Source organism: Sturnira hondurensis, unplaced genomic scaffold (genome assembly GCF_014824575.4).
Source record: "Sturnira hondurensis isolate 20B ecotype Veracruz unplaced genomic scaffold, ASM1482457v3 Scaffold0008710, whole genome shotgun sequence".
Classification (NCBI taxonomy): Eukaryota; Metazoa; Chordata; class Mammalia; order Chiroptera; family Phyllostomidae; genus Sturnira; species Sturnira hondurensis.
Genome location: NW_028081341.1, coordinates 3,274,340 through 3,293,851, shown reverse-complemented (window position 1 = coordinate 3,293,851; position 19,512 = coordinate 3,274,340). Strand labels below are relative to the sequence as shown.

General features: G+C 37.7%; 1 protein-coding gene across 2 annotated transcripts in view; it reads right to left on the bottom strand.

The window, feature by feature from the left end:
• The window catches only part of ARHGAP6 (Rho GTPase activating protein 6), a 480,213-nt gene that overhangs the window by 447,851 nt on the left and 12,850 nt on the right, over nt 1-19,512 (bottom strand). The window lies entirely within an intron of this gene.

Genomic DNA, 19,512 nt, shown 5'->3' with positions numbered 1-19,512 from the left:
ATTGATTCCTCTTTTAGCAATGACCTTTAGTGGAATAATAAAATGTGTAGTGAAAATAGATGTATGAGGATTATTTATAGTAGACAGTAATTAGAAATCTAAATAGCCAACAACATAAACATAGTTGAAATATGGCATATCTTTACTATATTTTTCTTGCCAGCCATTAAAAATCACATTTTTAATAATTTTAATGAGTATTATATAAAATGTTATAAAACTATAAATGAGACCTTTTTCTAATTGTATTAGTCATCTATTGCTATATAATAAATTACCTCAAAATTGAAAGGCTTAAACAACACACATTTATTATGTCATAGATGTTGTGGGTCAGGAATCCAGGCACAACTTAGCTGGTTCCTCTGCTCAGGGCCTTACAAAGCTATAATCAAGGTGTCCCCTGAGGCTAGAGTCTCATCTTGAGGCTCATCTGGGGAAGAATATGAATTCAGTTCATTGAGGGATGTTGGTCTGAGGTCTTTATTTCCTGGCTTGGGGAAGAGGATTATATAGGTTTTCTAGGATCCACCAGGGCAAGAATTGAGATGAGGTTTCTTCCCCAGCCTTCTTTTAAGAATTAGAGTCTAAGGCTCACATAATTCAATGACTTGCTTGCCGGAAATCAATCAAGATTTTGAGAAGAGGCTGCCATCTCCATAGTCATCATATCACACCTCAGTTGGGCACCATGATTTCTACGAACAATGTCAAACTAGAAGCACTAAATCATTCAGCATTGTTGCCATCACAAGAAACGGCAACTTGCTACAGAGAGTTCACTGGTAACCATGGACTATAAAATACAAATTTAGGTCAGGCCAAATTTAACAGTAACTTTGCATAAGCAAATACAGGCTGGAGGGAAAGTAGGTTTACAGTTGTTCATATGGAAAAGTAATACAATAATTAATAAATAATAACAGCAATAAAGCATGTTTCATATACAACTATAAACCTACTTTTGCCCCATTCTCTATGTTACAGAAACTTTTAAGCCACGATCAGTTTGATAAAAATATGTGCATGGCCCTGGATGGCATGGCTCAATGGATTGAGCACCAGACTGCAAAGCAAAGAATCACTGGTTCAATTCCCAGTCAAGACACATGTCTAGGTTATGGGCCAGGTCCCCAACGGGGGGGGGGGGGTTTAAGAGGCAACCACACATTGATATTTCTCTCCCTCTTTCTCCCTCCCTTCCTCTCTCTAAAAACAAATAAATGAAATCTTTAAAAAATATGTGCATGATTTCACTTCAAGAAAAGCTCTATAATATCAAAGTTGAACTACCTTCTAATAAAAATGTTGCTTCAAGGTAGTGTCTTATTTATAAACTTGTTAGTTTTAAATGTAAACGCTTGACCAGAAAGGGAAAAATAATCTATTAACCAATATGCAATTAACAGCAAGATAGAAAATTTTTTGAAGAAGATCTGTCTTTAAAAATTCTTATTGCGTAGCATTCATTACTCAGCACATCATGGTCTGACTGTGCTGGCAGCAGTCCTGAAACATAAAAGTTAAAATGGTCAATTAATGCTTAATGCAGCCAATTCTATTAAAATCTGGCAAAAAAAGGCAAGAGTGATAATATCCTGCCATTGTCCAAGACTGCTGAGACCACATCAACTAATTTTAACAGTTCTTAGATTATATAAAACATTTTAATCTAAATTTTCCTTTCATTCCATCTGAGCTATTCCTCTAATTATGTATGGAAGCAAAAATCACTAGCCTAACTATCTGAATTCCTATTCAAGAGAAAAGCCAAATACAAAACAAAGACAAAATTAACTGTTTTTATTCTTTGTGCTATTACAGATGTTGCATTTTCCCCCTTCACCCCTGTCCACCCAGCCCATCCCCTGCTTCCATAGTCAATCCCCACACTGTTCTCCATGTCCATGATATAGTAAGTAGAGTTTTTTAAATTTATTTATTTATCTTTAGAGGGGAAGGAGAGAGGGAGAGAAACATCAATGTATGGTTGCCTTTAGTGCGTCCCCTGCTGGGAGTTGGCCTGCAGGGAACCGGCCTGCAACCCAGGCATGTGCCCTGACTGGGAATTGAACCGCAGGCCCACGCTCAATCCACTGAGCTACACCAGCTAGGAGTAAGTAGAGTTTTTAACTCAAGTTGTCCCTGTGTGAAAAGCTCAAAAAGTCACTTCACTGAATGTCAGTAAGTTTCTGTTCCCCAGGTTCTTCCCAAATATAATCAATTTCTTCTGTAATTGCTCTTACCCTTTCCTATGAAGTGTTACCTGTAACAAATACAAATTTTGATAATGTTTTTATTGGCATTTCAAAATGTTCCTAATTACCAGTAGCTTGGTGACTTAAATTAAAATGAATCTTTTGGGACTCTCTGAAATTAGTTTTTGATCAGTTTCATAAAAATTTAGTTAATAAGTAGTGATAAATTTATCCTTACAAGGAAAGAAAAGTGGGAAAGTTCAGTAATACAAATAGGTTGCTTTCCTATCAAAACAATATGGTCAGAGCTAAAAGACTGACAGTTTTCAACAAAATCAGGAAAAACCCTGTATTTAATTCCCATAAGAAAGCAAACCCTTAGGTATAGGATTTGGCAGATAGAGAGAGAGAGCTAACAGAACCAGTTTGCCATATAGTGGTGGGGCACCATTTGAAAGCAAAATACAAATAAGTGACACCAGAAGAAACAAAAGTGGGAAGAAGAGGCTTAAGCATTTTGGTATCTAGCATCATCTACTTCAATGCAAAATAAATAGTGAATAATGTTTACAGTTGCACTAAAGAAAATGGTGAAGTCAAAAAAGAGCAAGTGTAACAGTGAAAAAGGTAAAGAGAAGCAATGCAAATTCAGTGGTCAGAGGTAATGCACCCAATACCTAAATCTTTAAAAGTTGTTTGCAAAGTGGCATATAATAAAAACTGAAGCTTGAAAAAATGTTCAGGCTCAGTGTGCATAACCAAATTTCAGTCATTTAGATGAATTATCTACCAGACCACACAACTAATTTGCCTGTATTGTTCAGATATGGTAGTGATTATTGCTGTGTTCTCCATTAAAATATCCACTTGTTTTCAGTTGCAACAATAATTGTTCCAGGTATCTGTCTAGAGAACAAGGAGCAGCTGACTAGATAGCTCTTCACTGTTCTGCTCTTAGAGAAAACAGGGCCAAATACTACTCCATCCACATTAAATTCAAGTATTAACCCCCTGTCCAAAAGAAGAAAATACTAATTTCCAGCAGATGAAAGAAAAATCGTATGTAGCCCCAGACTAAGTAGTAATATAAGACTTAAATTTTTAAATTTAGAAATTTATTAGATGGTAAGAAAGAGAGGTTAAAGTACTAATTTTGTATACTAGAATGAATATGACCAAATGGATAATAAACACTATCTTTAGACAAATGTTAGGCTGTAGAACAATGCCATATTTGTAAATGGGAAAGTTTGCAATTTAGCTAATCTGAAAACTAGAGGTTTCAGGAAGCATGAATTGACACTCTCATCTGGAAGGATTTCTGAATGCCAAAAACTGGGAACTGTAACCCAGAGACTAAGAAATGTGACAGAGAGAAAGAATGACAAGGCAATAGGAGTAGAAGGACACGGACAAAAAGTAGGGGAGAGTGGGGCAGATTATAAAGAATATAGCCCTGGCTGGTGTAGCTCAGTGGATTGAGCATGGGCCTGTGAACCAAATGATCATAGTTCGATTCCCAGTCAGAGCACATGCCTGGGTTGCAGGCCAGTTCCCAGCAGGGGACACACGAGAGGCAACCATACATTGATATTTCTCTCTTTCTCTCCTTCCCTTCCCCTCTAAAGATAAATTAATAAAATCTTTTTTAAAGAATATAAATTTTTTTTAAAAATAATTCCTTCTACATTAGACAATTGTACAATTTTGAATTTTATTTTTGTCATATAGTTTAGAGTGTGTGTGTGTGTGTGTGTGTGTGAGAGAGAGAGAGAGAGAGAGAGAGAGAGAGAGAGAGAGAGAGAGAGGGAGAGAGACAGAGAGGAGAGATGTGGAGAGAGATCATCAACTTGCTTTACAATCAGCTCCCAACCCCTATGCCCATGGCTTTAACCAATGAGTTTTTACAGTACATGGGAACCATACTTAACATTTTAAAGCCTTGTTTTTTAAGTTTCTACCTATTTTTATTAACATTTTAAGTGATTTTAGTAAGTAAGAAAGTCATCCTAAAGTTATGATTTCATGACAGAAAAGAAGTACATTTGGATGACTGCTGTTGTTACTGAAGGAATGAATCCAATCTCCACTATCTTATTGACTTCTCTTACAGTAATGTTTTTATATGCTTCTGATTCTATAGTTTTAATTTTTTTAAATGGAAAGAAGGTATAAGAGCAATGCCCTAGGGAAGAGATATTCCACTCTCTAATTCATGCTCCCTCATCAGGCTAGAGTTGTTGATGCCACATCCATTACTCAAGAAAACATAAACTTGGCATCTGCACTGCCTTCCAGGCTTGTGTCTGTATTTGACTTCAAATACTAATCTTTTCATTGAATTGAAGAAGGGAAATTCTCCTACACTAGAATTGGGCATTCATCCTAACTCTGCTTTTGTTTGCTTCTGAAAGTCATGGTGTTTTAAAAATTGAATCCATAAATGCACATCTAGCAAAGAACAGTGCTGCTCTCACCTTAAATGACCTTCTGTTGTAAAGTATGCAATGAGGGAAGACAAGAGCATAGCACGAAAATAAGAGGTTTGCTCAAATGCTTGAAAACACTTTTTGGTTTGCTGCTTTACCCTATTACTGGGACTCCAGTTGTACTCTCATGTGCACAGTGATTGCTTCTTCTTTGGAACTGTTAGTTTGGCTGCTTCTTTCTCAGAGCTCCTGTTTATCTTTCTTCCCAAACCTAGAATGCTTGGAAGAATCTCCTCTTCATATATTCATACTCTATCTACCTCCTTAGGCAGCTCAACCTCCCCCCTTCTATGAGATCTTTGATCATCCCAAGCATCCCAAATTCTCCCTTCTCTCTATTTAGATGGAATTATCAGGCATCCTAGTAGAGTTTTACCCTAATAATACTTCTGTGTTATTCTCTATTTGTTTCTGTGCACTATCCAACCAGAATAGTAATCTTTATGAAACTTGAGCAGTTTTACATCACAAGATTTTGGACAGTGATGAAGTCATGGATGCTTGACAAATAACTTGCTATTAGATGGACCGATGGATCCATTGTTTTCCTGGTTGGTAACTTGGAGAAAGTACAGGGAGAAGACTTGTCCTTGGCATAAGCAGTCACCTAAACATCTGATTTCACACAGGGTCACAGCATAAAAATTAGATTCTGCCTCACTTTGATATTCACCACATCACTCAAATCAGCAGCCCCCTTAATTAACAGTGACGAAAACCTACCAAAACTATACACAAAGGGAAAGGGGACAGTAAAATATATTCCCTCAAATGAAAGAAGGGGGCCTATGTGGTTTCAAGAAGATTGCCCAGATGGGAGAAAACTTCTTCCAAAGCCATTTATTTTATTCTTCAGAAACAGCAGTCTGGGACTTGCCATGCAAACCAGTGTGGCAAGTAGCTCAAAGGAGAAGAACCCTTTAGTTGTGATATGCTGAATAGTCACTTTCTGCCTTAAGAAGGTCATACCACATGTCACATCTGGAAAAAGTAACAGATGATAAAATAAATTCAGTCATACAGACATTGAAAAACTTCATACAAAAATAAAACTGTAGAAGCATGCATGTAAATTATGTGAATAAACTGATATGTGCATTACAAATATTTCTACAACCCATCTTTGCAGCACCTCAGCAAAACATACATTTGGCATGCCTGAATAGACTTCATAATTTTAAAAAGGCAATATAATATTCTCCTGTTCAAGTGCTCTTAGGATTTTAACAGCCTGCAGGGGGAAAAACCTAGAAACTGCTTAAGCAAATTCTAAGCATGCCCATGGGCTCTCTGCTAAGCTGCAGGTAATTATCAATCATATCATTCTGGCAAAAGCTTGATATCACTTGCTTTCTCATCTTTTTTTTTTCACTATACTTTTCTCCCTATAGAAAAATGCCATTTAAAAAAATAACATTCAGACTTTTTCTACATTGCTTGACAGACCAATGAATAGTTTAAAACTTTACCCTTTGCTTTATTCATTTTCAGTTCGCAAGCACAGAACCATTTCATCTTTTCCAATTCACCATGCATGCATAGTAATACCAAGCAAGATACCATATATTCAACATTAATATACATTTTCTTTTTTAAAAAATATTTTATTTATTTATTTATTTTTAGAGAGAGGGGAAGGGAAGGAGAAAGAATAGGAGAGAAACATCAATGTGTGGTTGCCTCTCATGTGTCCCCTACTGGGGACCTGGCCTGCAATCTAGGCATGTGCCCTGACTGGGAATCGAACCAGCGACCCTCTGCTTCACAGGCCCATGTTCAATCCACTGAGCTACACCAGCCAGGGCTACATTTTCATTTTTTTTATGTAGTACATTTTCAAAAGAAGCAGCAGAATTTACACAATCAGTTCAAAATACCTCAAGATTCCAAGCACCTACACCAGGGGTGTGAAACTCATTTTCACTGGGGGCCACATCAGCCTTGCAGTTTCCCTCAAAAGGCTGAAATAATTTTAGGACTGTATAAGTGTAATGATTCCTTAACTGTTAATGCGTTGAAATTTTATTTGGCCCTTTGAAGGCAGCCCCAAGGCTGATGTGGCCCCCGGTGAAAATGAGTTTGACACCCCTGACCTATGCCAACTTTGGTGCTGTCATTTAAAACATCTGTAGAGCTACTTTTTGGAAACTGTCCCGAGATGTTTACTCACAACACATCTTATAATTGCACTTTGGTTAGGCCAAAGAATTATATTGACAGTAAAACAAACTCTTGTATTTGCCAAAGGAGCTTAATCCATGACTTTTTTTAAACTTCAGTGTATCCAGAAATCCCACTCCTGGTACACAGTCAAGAGAACTGAAAAGGTATGCCCGCACAAAGACTATACAAGAATACTCATAGCAGCATTAGTCACAATAGCCAAAAAAATGGAAACAAAGTTCTATCCACCAATGAATGGATAAACAAGATATGGTCCATTCATATAATGGAACACTATTCAGCAACAAAAAGAAATGAAGTACTGATCCAGGTTACAATGTGGATGAACCTTGAAAAAATTACACTAAGTGAAAGAAGCCAGACACAAAATACTACATATTGCATAATTGTACTTATATGAAATGTCCAAAATAGGCAAATCCAAGGAGACAGAAAAATAGGGCAGATTAGTGGTTGCCAGGGGCTAGGGGCAAGAAGGAATCAGGTGATTAAAGTGTTCTAAAGTTGATGGTTGCACAACTTTTTGCCTATACTAGAAAACATAGAATTCTTCACTTTAAATGGGTAAATTACATGGTGTGTGAATTTTATCTCAATAAAGCTTTTTAAAAATTAAAGGAAACAATGGCTATAAGTAAAATCTAACTAATAAATGGGTTCTATAGCACTTCCCTACTTTTAGTTTTGTGAAGAGCATATTTCAGATCTTCCAGAAAGTACTGGGGAACAAAAGAGGTTTTCTTAGCCATTGTCCCATTCACAGCTCCACCATCCAGCTGTCCACCCAACAACAGTCAAACAGAACAGTCCACAGCACAAAGTTCCTTCACCTGCATGATTCCAGTCTCCCAGATTTCGGAGCTAACACTAGAATGTCTCTTCTTCTACATTCTCTCTTCTTGGAAGGCAGCTATTGTGAAAAGTAAATATAAAAAATGTGAAAGTTTGATTAAAAAACAGAGGTTTCCATCCAAAAATAGTGCATTTAGCATTTTACATGCAAAAGAATCTACACAAGTTTACCTCAAAGAGAGCTACGATTTATAATTCTTGGTATTTGGGAAGAAATGTTAGCACCTTCCTCACAGACAGAAGTAGCCACTCCCTCTTCTATGCTTCCAACACACTTTGTTAATTTTTTACTATTGATTAACTTACACAAGTAATACCTGTTTATTTTGGGAGAACTGAAAATACAAAAATGCAAAATTTAAATTCATCTGGATATATTATAACAACATTTTAATGTGTTCCTTTCTGATCTTTTTTAATGCCACTTCAAAATTCTAAGTCATACACAGATACACACACACACACACACACCTGTAGATTGATTGGGAATTGGCCACTTGCAATGTGGCAGAACTTTCCATTAATAGGCAGTCTATTGATCCTTTGAATTTGGCCTGGCCTGTGAATCGACCAACAGAAGAAAAGCAGAAATGATCATGAGCAGTTTTCAGGCTAGTCCACAAAAGGCTTTAGAGTATCTTCTATCTCTCCCACAGCTCTGCATCCACCATGAGTACAAGCCTGAGCTAGCCTGAAGTGATAGTTGAAACTAAGACACAATATTAGCCAAGTGAACAAAACTGTTGAAAAAAACCCATTGCTTCAATTTGACTAAAATTACTTTTGGCAAACATGAATATTCAATATAGTCTACAAATTTCCACCATGAAAGCACATTATAAACACCTATACCACCAGTTTTAAAAGAAACCTTATGTTAGATTTACCTTCTAAAAGATATTTAATTAGTGAATATCACAGGAAATAATGACATCATTTTTGTCAACCAAGAGGAATATTTTAAGTTAAAATCAAGCTCAAAATCAAGATCAGTATATTTAAATAATTCAGTAAAAAACAGGCATATTTAGCTTCTCTTTGCAAAGCACCTCCTAAATCCATATTTTGTCCTCTAATATAATGCAACGGTTGAGGAGGCTAGCCAATTGTATTTTTTCCAATGGTATTTATTATAAAACAATCTTGGCAAGTGAAAGAAAACAGCATACACTGCTAATATTTTGGTAGAATTATGTGTTTTTTCTAGTACTGTTAACAAGAGAGAAGTAAGCATCGAGTGAGTACAAAGGAATGCTGCTGATGTAAATGAATATTTACTCAAAGCCCAGTTCTTTTTTTTTTTTAGGGGTGGGCAAAAGTAAATTTATTATTTTTTTAAATATAATTTTTTTATTTAATTCTTGTTCAAGTACAGGTTTCTGTCTTATATTCCCAACCCTGCCCGCCCCCACCCCATGCTCCCCACCTCCCTCCCCTTTCTGCCCCCCACCCTTAGTTATTGTCCATGTGTCTTTTATGCTTGTTCATGTGAGTCCATTCCCTTTTCCCCTATGATTCTCTCCCCTCTCCCCTCTGGACCCTGACAGCCTGTTCCATATTTCTTTTTTTTAAAGATTTTTTATTGATTATGCCATTACAGTTGTTCTATTTCCCTCCCCCTTCATTCCCCTCCACACCCCTCCCCCACCATTCCCCCCTTTTTAGTTTATGACCACGTGTCTCAAGTTCTTTAGATTCTATATTTCCCCTACTATTCTTGCCCTCGCCCCCATCTATTTTCTACCTACTGTCTATGCTACTTATTTTCTGTACCTTCTCCCTACTTCTCCTTCTCCCACTCCCCTGTTGCTAACCCTCCAGGTGATCTCCATGTCTATGGTCCCGCTCCTAATCTAGCTGTCCTCTTGGTTTGCTTTTGTTTTAGGTGTGGTTGCTAATAACTGTGAGTTTGCTGTCCTTTCACTGTGCATATTTTTTATCTTCTTTTTCTTAGATAAGTCCCTTTAACATTTCATATAATAAGTCAAAGCCCAGTTCTTCCTTCGCTCTCTGATAGGGGAATGGCAAATAGCATTTTGATCTTCAATATCTCCCAGCCTCACACACCAACAAATGTAGCACCCCAAGAAATACTTGTTGATGGTTGAGGGTGGCAATAAAGGCAGACAAAGCAGGACCCTATGAGAGGTTTTTCTTTTCTTTTTTTCTTTTTATTTTTTTCTTACTTATGCTATTACAGTTGTTCCATCTTTTTTCTTTTTTCCCACCTACACCCAGCCCCACACTCTCTCCCCTCCCTCAGTCAATCTCTATATCATTGTCTGTGTCCCCAGGTCTTGCATAAATGTTCTTTGGTTAATTCTTTCACCATCTTTCATCCATGTGAAGGAGAAGAAGAGTGGACAAATCCAAATTACAGGGAGAGTATATGACTGAAAGGCCAATTAAGTCAATTGGTTGTTAGTGAGGTCACCATTATGAGGTGGCTTTCTTAACTCCCTTAGCCACAGTGTATAACCTCAATGTTGCATCTGCCCAACAACCATATAGCCATGCTACAAGGCAGACGGGACAAGGGAATGGGGCTGACTGTAAGAAAAGTATCGCCATTAACAAACATAGCCTATTTTACTAATGTAGATTACAGTGACACTTGGCATTCAAATGATATCACATGTATTATTTCCATTACCCCATTTTAATGAGGAGAAAACATCAGACAAACCAAAACTGAGGAATATTCTACAAACAAGAAGTCAGAAAAGACAAAGTAAGACTGATTGAAGGAGACTAAGAAACCATGCTAACTTAAATACAATGTGGGGTCCTGAGTGGGATTATGGAACTGAAAAGGGGCATTAGTGAGAAAACTAGTGACTCCAAGTAAATTCTGTACTTCACTTAGAAGCCCTGCATTTAAAGATCTCGTCAAGATTACCTTGGCAACAAACTTGTTACCAAGGTTTATTTTTTAGTTTTCATAATATACCATGGTTATATAAGATATTAACATTAGGGGAAGCTGGGTGAAGGGTATATGGGGATGCTCTGTACCATCTATGCCACCCTTCTGTAAATCTAAAATAATTTCAAAATAAAAAGCTTACAAGTTATTACATATTTATGTTTGTCCTGTTCTTTGGATCTTAATGGCTGGTTGGGCATGAGATTCATTCATATGTGAAACAATTCCAGAATTCATGACCCATCTTCCAATCAAATCAGACAACTTTTAGTTTCTGGATTTTGCCTCGCTTATTAATTCTTCCATGCCTTTGCTCATTCTGTTTTTTCTTCTTGCCTTCCTCCCCATCCTTGCTCCCCAACATACTCTTTTTTCTAAGACCTCAAAAGTCATTTTCTCCAGGCAGAGTTAGGCTTTCCCTCTTATTCATTCTCAGAGCCCCTTCTACAAACCTCTGTTTTAGCTCAGATAAGGTACTAAATCTAGCCTATATAGAGTGATGGTTATAAGCAAAAGATCTAAAACCAGGTTATCTGGATGGATTCAAATCCTGACCCAATCCCTTACCAGCTATGTAACCTTAAGCCAATTACTTAATTCTCTGTGCCTGAGTTTCCTCATCCAGAAAACTGGGCTAATCATAACTCCTACAGCTGATACATGAGAACTAAATAAATTCACACAAGTAAAGTAATTCTAAGAGTGTTTGATCCAGGTAAGTGCTCAATAATTGTTAGCTATTATTATGATTATTATATATCTCTCTAGACCAGTAATTTTCAACCTTTCTCATCTCATGGCACACATAAACTAATTACTAAAATTCTGCGGCACACCAAAAACTATACTGCATTTTTTTGCTAATCTGACAAAAATGTTAATAATTTAATTGATTTACAAAATAATAATAATAATTACCTGCCATTTTTGCTCCAAAGTGACTTTTTAAAAAATCAGGTATGTATATTTGTATAATAAGAATTAACCAACCAGACCCAACCTTATTAGGTGATGTGATCAATAGAATGTAACTCTATTATAGGATCTACATATTTATGGTTCAAGACAGGGCATTCATAGTGGGCAGGTATTGTTGTGTTGACTGTTGTCGTTTTTTTATTTGAAAACCTAAGGGAAAAGAGGTCAGTGTCCCTGACTAAATAGTCAGGTATTGCATATATTAAAATTCTTATTGCACATCAGGATGCCGCAGCACACTGGTTGAAAAACACTGCTCTAAATTGGGGACTTTCAGAACAAGCCATATGTATTTACTTTTCTGGGTGGAGTTCTCTGAGGTGGACTGGCTTTGGACTTCCTTGAGTTATTGTGAAATTTTAGTGATCCACTGCCATTTAAAGCATTTGGTGGGACAACTAGTCAATGCAAACATTCAATAATATTAGTTATTATAATTATTATCTTGCTACACCCAGAGCTTGACATTTAAGTTATGCTTCATTGTTTGATGAATGACTGGGTGCATTAATTGGTAAGAATGATAGGTGATACTTCAGTAGCTGATATAGATTATCATTATCAACTGATGATAGCAAAAATTAAATTTGTTCACTTGAAACCCCTTGCCTCTAAGCTTTAGAAACACTCGTTCTAAACCAGAGTTACCTGTTTGTGTTGCTCTATGTTGTATCAACATCCAGTCATTTGGAAGGATCTCTACGGAGTAGACCAAAAGGTCCTAAGAACAAGTAACTTTTCCCAATGATACTCTTATAGCCAATGAGGGTTACCTGAGCTACAGTTATTCCCAATTGAACAATGTGTACAAATTCCCTAAGGGCAGTAGGTAAGTTGATATAATAACTCTCATCTAATGAACAACTACTAAAGGGCCAGATGGATAGTTTTACTTCAGTTTTTCCCCCAAATTCTGAATATGATGCAGAAATAAGAAGGGACTTTTTACCATTTATCCATGGGTATATGCATTTGACAGAAATAAAATTGCATTGTTTTTGATACAATTTAAAATAACTACACAAATCTTAAAAGCTAAAATGTAAAGGAAAAACTATACTGTATTATAATTCCATGACTAGTGCATACTTTCCTTATAGTTTTAAAAGACAAAGTTGGAGTGAGTTGGAAGATGGTGATGGAGTAGGAGGGAGCAGATTCCACTTCCCCCTACACACAGGAGAAACACCTGACCAATCTCCAGAGGAAGAGAGCAAACAGCCAACAGTACCCCAGCATATATGAAAAGTGTAGCGGACACTGAAAATCCAGAAGGTAAGGAGACTACTGCAAGACAATAAGGTCCCAGGGACCAGTGCAGGGACACGGTTGTAGCCCCAGGCCCGGCGCCTGAAACCCAGTGCTCAGTGCCCAGCACTGGGTCTACCACAGACACTTTAGGAGCCATGGGCCTGCCATAGAGTCCTTGGGAGACAACTGGGTCAACTACTCCCTCCCTCCCTGGCCAAGCAGGGTTTGAGCAGCATCAACAGAGACTTTGTTGCTTGAAGATGCAGAGAGGGGAGTAAGGACAAAGTGGCAAACACACAAGGGTTGTGATCACCCACAGAGTCTGTGGTCACTGACTTGGGAGAGTTGAGAATCCCGCAGTGATGAGCACTGACTTGGATAGTCACCAATCTGGCTGGAGAATTTGGGATGTACTGAGTGACAGGTTTGAGTAGGAGGAATTTCTCAAAAAGCAAAACTGTTTGGGGGATTCTCCTGCAACAGCTGCTTGGCTTACTCCCCACCCAGTCAGGCAGCAATCCCATGGTTGCCGGAAGTTCCTGCATTTCCCCACAGCACTGGGAAGGGTTGGTGCCCAAGCCCATGGGACCCAGGCAGTCTGGCCAGGCATGTGCACCCACCCGAACCCCAGTCCATGGCAATGAGCCCCAGGGAAATAGTGCTCTAAAGAAGACCTGGATACTCCGCCTAGGGTGCTGGGGAGAAGCACCAGACTAGCTCTTGGGAGAGTGCTTGCAAGGCTGGCTGAGTACACAAGAAAAGCCACACCAATTGCCCCTCAGCCTGATGCAGCCAGCAAGACCAGAAAAACTGGTATGGCCAGTTTGAAACCAACAAGAGGTGTTTTTTTTAAGTAATCTTTTATTTTTTAAATTTTTATTATTGTTTTATCTTTCATTACCTTTTCCCTCTCTTTCCTTTTTTCATGTTTTATTCCTCCTTCTGTCTTTCCAATTTTATCTCTTCTTCCTCCCTTCTCCTGCCTTTTTTTTTAATAGTTGGAAGTGTGAAAGGACCAGAGTTGGCCTCACAGAGGGGGCATCCCAACAGTTTAGACAGTGAGACAAATTGTATTTTGCTATTGCAGAGAAAGTACAAGCTACTGCATATGTGTATTATTATTTTTTCATTATTCTTACATCTTTTATTTCAATAGTATTTTTGTATTCCTCTTATTTCTGTATAGCCTTCTATGCTTGGCTGGTTATATTGTATCATTTGACACGTTTCCCTCATTCTCTCCTCCACAGTGTATTGCTAATTTACTATCCTTTATGTCACTTGTGTTTCGTTAGCACACTACTCAAAGTTCTATACCCCCTATTTATGTTATCCAGATCACATAGATTCTGTCATATCATTGTTTTACTGATATTATTGTAAATAATCACTGTTCCATACAACTGTAAATACTTCACATCACCCCTCCTAGATCTTGGCCCACTTCAGTTTCCTGAACTCTATTACTATAGAGGTTAACTGTATTCTCTCACACACTACATCTATTTACTATCCTTTACTTCACCTTACCTCAGAATCTGACCTCCAACAACCTCACTGCTTTCTAGATCCAACTCACAACCCTTCCCTCCCCAACAAGAGTCTTAGCTTCTTTCCATCCTTTTGTAAAAGTGGCTAGTTGGGTTGAAGATCACGGTTAACATTATACATAGCCAAAGGATCTCCTACCTCTTCTCTACTGGCTGCTACTGTAAATATCATAGAATACTCTCCTGCTGTCATAAACCAGGCTGCCTTCCCCTCCAACTGATCACAAAAAAAGAATAAGTGAAAGTGGTGAACACCAGGACACCCAATGGAAGAGGAAACCCAACAACAGAGTAACCACCAACAGATAACAACAGAAGAAGGAGAAGGAGGGAGTGGGAACCCTACAAACCACAATCCAGAACCTATGTGGAAATACAACTAAATAGTGGGAAAACTACCCAGTACAAACTGAACAAGAGCAAAAGAGAATCCTCAAAACCTTGTACACACAGAAGAACTAGCTTCAATACAACCCGTCCTCACCAGCACAACAAACTACAAGAGGTGGTGGACAGAGCGATCATCAGTTAACCAACTGGTGGGAAGGACCCACAAAAGAAAGACCCAAAAACAAACACAGAGCCAACTTAAGGGACAGCCCAAGACAAGTGAGCTTGGGAGATCAAGGAAACTACACCACTGAATCTCACAGGTATTCTACCACAGAAGTTCACACCATAAACTCAGGATGCCAGAAGAAATCAATTTAAGAAACTGAAGCTAACAAGAAGAGTCTCACAAATAATGAGAAGACAAAGAAACAATCCCCCAATGAAAGGAAAGGAGAAAGCCTCAGAAAGAGTGCTAGATGAAATAGAGGCAAATCGTCTATCAGATATTGAATTCAAAGCACTGGTTATTGGGAAGTTCAAAGAGCTCAAAATGAGCTACCAGAAACTACAGGGGAACTACAATGAACTCACTGCAAACTATATCAACATGAAAAAGGAAATAGAAACTATCATCAAGGGCCAAGAGGAAATAAAGAATAGAATTTCTGAACTGAAGAACACAGTGGAAGGAATCAAGAGCAGGATCGATGAAGCAGAAGATAGGATCAGCGAGTTGGAGGACAAAGTAGAAAAAAACACCCAGAAAGAGCAAAAAAAAGGAAAAGAGGCTCAGAAAGAATGAAGAGGGATTAAGAGAAATGCAAAACAATATAAAACATAATAATATCTGAATAATAGGGATATTATCTCCTTCAGAAGGAGAAGAAGAAGAACAAGGGATATAAAACCTATTCGAAAAAGTAATGATGGAAAACTTCCCTAATTGGATGGCAGAAAAAGTCACGCAAATCCAGGAAACACAGAGGATCCCAATCAAGAGGAACCCAAAGAGGCCCACCTCAAGACACATCATAATTAAAATGGCAAAAATTCCAAGACAAAGAGAGAATCTTAAAGGCAGCAAGGGAGAAACAGGAAGTAACATACAAGGGAGCCCCAATAAGGTTAGCTGCTGACTTCTCAGTGGAAACACTCCAAGCAAGAAGAGAATGGCAAGAAATATTTCAAGTAATGAGAACCAGAGGCCTGCAACCAAAGCTACTTTACCCAGCAAGGCTCTCAATCAAGATAGAAGGCCAAATAAGGAGCTTCCAAGACAAAAGTCTAAAAGAATACACCTCCACCAAACCAGCTCTGCAAAAGATGCTAAAGGGACTGCTTTAAGGAAAGGAAGGACAAGAGTGAGACAGAGAGGAACTCGGGTACAAAAATGGCAATGAATAAGTAGTTATCAATAATAACTGTAAATGTAAATGGATTAAATGCTCCAATCAAAAGACATAGAATAGCTGAATGGATAAGAAAGCATGACCCACACATATGCTGCCTACAAGAGACCCACCTCAGGACAAAAGACCAACACAGACTAAAAGTGAAGGGCTGGAAACAAAATTTCCAAGCAAATGGACAGGAAAAAAAAAGCCAGGGTAGCAATATTCATATCAGACAAAATAGGCTTTAAAAAAAGGGCCATTAAAAAGAGACCCAGAAGGTCACTTCACAATACTCAAAGGAAGAATCCACCAAGAAGACATAAACATTGTAAATATATATGCACCCAACATAGAAGCACCCAAATACATAAAGAAAATCTTGGAGGACTTCAAGATATTGACAGCAATGCAATTATAGTAGGGGATTTTACCAGCCTACTGTCAAAAATGGAGAGATCTTCCAAACAAAATATCAACAAAGATACTGTGGCACTGAACAACGCCCTAGATGAAATGGACTTAACTGATACATATAGAGCCCTCTAGCCCAAAGAAGCTAAATACACATTCGTTTCAAACACACATGTAACATTTTCAAAGATAGACCACATGATGGGACACAAAACAAGCCTCACCAAATTCAAGAAAATTGAAATCATACCAAGTATTTTCTCGAACCACAAGGGACTGAAACTAGAAACCAACCCCAAGGGGAAAAAAAGCCAAAACACTCAATATCATGGAGATTGAATAGCATGCTATTAAACAATGAATGGGTCAAGAATGAAATTAGGGAAGAAATCAAAAAGTTTCTGGAAACAAATGAAAATGAACTCACAACAACCCAAAACTTATGGGACACAGCGAAGGCAGTCCTGAGAGGGAAGTTCATAGCAATGCAGGGCTACCTAACTTTACTTCTTTAGAACAGTTTTAGATTTGAGTAAATGTTTACATAAGCTACACCTACCATATCTTTATATAAATTAGAAATGATACCTTATGAGGAGACTGAAATACCGTAGCAGAATTTTAAGCATTTTATGTAAAAGGGATAGTTCAAGATGAAGAAAGGCAAACTAGATAATCAGGACCCCTTGACTTTTCTGTATCTAGCTCCCCCAAGGGAGAACCAAAACTGAGAATACTATTGCAAAGAAAAATAAAGTATTTCATCTTTTTAAAACTCATAGCTCTGAATAAACTATCTCAACTAAAAGAACCTTCAACAAGAGCCTAACTATTTGATCATTTCCATAATACTTTACTGATTTTTAACATCATACTCTGTTATATGAGAAAAAGTAATATATTTCCAATATAATCATAAATTAAAAAGTTAAAATATTGCGATTTCAGCAGAACAAACATATATTTGCTGAGTTCATGACCCAGAGTTTCTGAAGTTAGTCTTGGACTCATAACACACTTCTTGACCTTTAACTCTGCTTACCATCTCCATATCAACTTTCATATTTATTTTCTTGACATTTTGACAAACACATTCTAACACCATTTATTTACAATGTATTAAGATGAGAATCCAGATTCAATGTGCCTCTTTGGGGGAATGCTGAAAGACTGAAAGCAATGCTCTGTGATGTAGTATGAAAACTGCACCTGTCTTTGAGCTCCCTTATAAATCATGAAAGGAAGAAGCCAGACACATTAGATTGGCAGTGAGACTCTGGAGACAGTGAGTTCTAATCCTTGATTTCTACAAGTAGTTTGCAAGATAACTTTAGGTCAGTAGTTTAACTTTAAATCATTCTTCAATTCTAGTTTGATATATTCACAATTCTTACCTGCTAGAAAGAAAATATGACCAAACTCTGTGTTAATGCTGAGTAAGAAAGTTAAGCCAACTTGCATTTCTTTACCATTAATGATAACACGATGTTGGGAATTATCTATATAACCAGAGAGGCAAAATTTGTTGTAACATAATAAATGTACCAGGGAGGGTGGTTTTTTAACACCATTCCTAGAAAAAATTCCACATCCATTATAATCTATAGGCAGAACTGTAAAGGTCTCCATCGGTGCGGGCTGAGCATAGACTGAGGATGTTATAGATAGGATTTAAGTATCACATGGAGTCCAGACTAGATAGAAAACTTAAACTTTTTCAAGAACTTATCCCTGCTAATATGCTGTTTTATTCATAGGATGCTGAAGTCACTCTAAAAATGTTCATGGGCATTACAATTAGATTTTGAACAGAAAAATTGAATGTAAATAGTGCTGCTAATGATGCTGCCTTGTTACCTTGAAAAGATGTCAATGAAATGAGCCATGAAAAAACAGTCAGCTTGATTGCACATGGTAGTAGTGGCATGAAGTAGCATGAGGAAGTGAGAAGAACACCAGGCGTGATGGGGAAAAGCACACTGCCATGTACCAGCTAGAGAATCAGGGCTGGAATGGGAGCTATCCAGTTTCCAACATTCTAAATATCCTACAAACAAAAAGTGTCTGATACAATGAAATTCCTGTGACTAGTGTGTGGGAATAAAGGCTACCCCTTGGCCTGTTGACATGTCTTGGGTTACACCAAATCTACAATGCAAGCCCAGCAGATTCCTGTGTTCCACATCACTAGGCCAAAACGCCTTGGGCGACAGCCTACTGATGCTCTAATGCCTATCATAAAAAATATACCTTACTTAACAACTTGCAAAATAAATCTCCAATTGTCTTCTGCTGTTGTCAAACTTAGTTGTGTCTACTCATTCACTTGGTGATCACCTGAGCCTTCTTCAACTGCCGTGATGGAAAGACCAAGGTTCCTGTCACACACTGTATGTGTGGAATAAGTATTTGTTTTACTAAAGTAATACTTTTAACTCAGCCTTACCTTGCTGCCTCCTAGCTTTGTGACCTGGGAAAATCTTCCATTTTATTTAACCGTGCTCTTTTTAGTATCTCTTACTATTTCTTATGTGCTGGGCACTTTCCAAGTTCCGTCCTGCACTGCTTAATGATGGGGATATGTTCTGAGAAATGTATTGTTAGGTGATTTTGTCGTTGTGAGAACATCATAGAGAGCACTTACACAAACCTACATGGTATAGCCTATTATACCCTAAGGGTAAATGAAACAGCCTATTGCTCCTAGGCTACAAACCTGTATAGCATGTTACTGTACTAAATACTGTAGGGAATTATAACATAATGTTAAGTATTTGTGTATCTAAACATATCTAAATAGTGAGACATGATAGCTACAATGTCACTAGGTGACAGAAAATTTTCAGCTCCATTATAATCTTATGGGACCACCATTGTATATGCAGTCTGTCATTGACCAAAATACTATTATGTGGTGCATAACTGTAATTAAGTCATGAGTTACTC